Below are 1,848 nucleotides of genomic sequence, written 5' to 3' on the forward strand. Positions count from 1 at the left end.
GAAGGCAGGATCAGGAATCCTGGTTCTGTGTCTCCTTTTGTTTGCGTGTTTGTTTTTAGAGGCAGGATTTCTCTGTTGCCTTGCTTGATGTCCCGCATGTAGCTTTTTTAGATCAGGCTAGTCTCAAACTCACAGAGATGCACCCTCCTCTTCCTCCCATGTGCTGGGATTGAAGGCGTGCACAACCAACACTTGGCCTGCTCTGTGTCTTTTTTTTTTTTGAAATTTTATGGGCAGTTTATTATGTTCAATGTTGAAAGCTACCAGAAGAATATTCTCCTGAAAAATATGTTTTTTCTTAGAAAAAAAACAAAAGGAAGATGCAAACCCTCTGAGCACAGCCACAGATGCTGTGGCAGTTAAGCCTCTCTGGAGTCAGGGACAGTCTGTCAGTCTGAGTCGCTCCCTAGGGCAACAGGATTGTAATCAGGGTCATCCTCAGCATCGTCCAGCTCCAAGTCATCCATTTCCTGGAACAGGGACTCGTCCACCTCCACGTTGTTACCAGCGTCCTCCAGTAACTGGATATCAGATGTGTCAAGATTATGATCTGATTCAAATAACTGCTTTCCACTTAGTTTATTCTTCCCTGCCTGCTCTTCTTCTTTCATCCATTTCTTTTTCATCTCCAGGAGCTCTGCATCAAACTTGGCCTTCCAACTCAAGAAATTCTCGATCGTAACAGGAGTGCCATGGAGCAGTTTCTTCTCTGCTTCTTCTGCTTCCTTTTTTTTTCTGTTTCTTCTCTTCCTCTCTACTGGTTTTTATCTGATCGACTATCTCATTTAACTTTTCCTGAACAGCTGTCACAAGAGTGAAGATCATTACCATGCCAAGATTCTACTCGGCCTGCGATGCCAGTAATTTCAAAATGTCAGAGACATCATTATCTTCTAGATTTTCCTGGGAGAATATTTCATAATGAAAGACCCCGGCCCAGCACAGGCGGCTGAGGCCTATGGAAAATTCCTTTCCCCCACAGCTCAGCCGAATAGTCATTTTTTTGATCAGAAGGGAGCTCAGCTCAAGGTCTTTACAGCTGAATAGTCACTACTATCTCTGTCCAGGCAGGACACAGGTGTCTGCTATCTGCATAGCGTCTGCATAGCCAGCCCAGCAAGATTGGGCAGGCACAGAGACCTATTGTTCCTCAGATAGGGCCAAGGCCGAGACTTGAGTTCTGAGAGAAACCTCAATAGCCCTCATTCTAAGCCCTGGCCTCATTTATATTGCCCAATCAGGGTCCTGTAACTAGGCTTCTTGCTTCTGTACTCCGCTTTTTGCTATAAAAGGACCCCTGAGTCCCCAGCTCGGTGCGCTCAGCCCCCCCCAAGACTGAGACGCCCGGGTACCCGTGTGTAAATAAAGCCTCTTGCTGTTGCATCCAAGCTTGTGGTCTCGTTGCTCCTTGGGTTCGGGTCTCCCTCCCGTGAAAGTCCCCCGCATGGGGTCTTTCAATAAAGGGGAGCTTCATCAGGGTATTTTTCACTATAAGTAAACTTCAGAGTAGTCTGCACAGTTTTGTCATTTTCTCCAGCCTCCGACGTCACGGTAATGGTGAAGCTGGGTGTGCTTTCTGATAACACTGTGAAGGAGTCGGGGTAGATGGACTCCAGAGCCTCCAACTCGTTGCGCTTCTCCTCGCTGTAATCTGTCATGGTGGCCCGCACGGCTGCCCGAGCATCAGCGCGACACCCTGGCGGCGGGCTGCAGCGGACACCGCGGCCGCCGGCTGCCAGGCTGGCGCACGCGCAGAGGCCGCACAGGAAGGCCTGGACCCGCGCCTGGCCCGGTCTGCAGAGAAACAGCCCGGCTCGCCCCCGTTCTGTGTCTTAATGCACAGCCTAA

At 49.6% G+C, this 1,848-nt stretch overlaps 1 pseudogene; it reads right to left on the minus strand.

Annotated features, from left to right (window-relative positions):
• Positions 1-218: 218 nt before the first annotated feature.
• On the minus strand, positions 219-1,725 carry LOC121138229 (annotated as a pseudogene).
• Between the last annotated feature and the right edge of the window lie 123 nt (positions 1,726-1,848).

The sequence above is a fragment of the Mesocricetus auratus genome, unplaced genomic scaffold, assembly GCF_017639785.1.
Source record: "Mesocricetus auratus isolate SY011 unplaced genomic scaffold, BCM_Maur_2.0 contig_9484_pilon_obj, whole genome shotgun sequence".
NCBI lineage: Eukaryota > Metazoa > Chordata > Mammalia > Rodentia > Cricetidae > Mesocricetus > Mesocricetus auratus.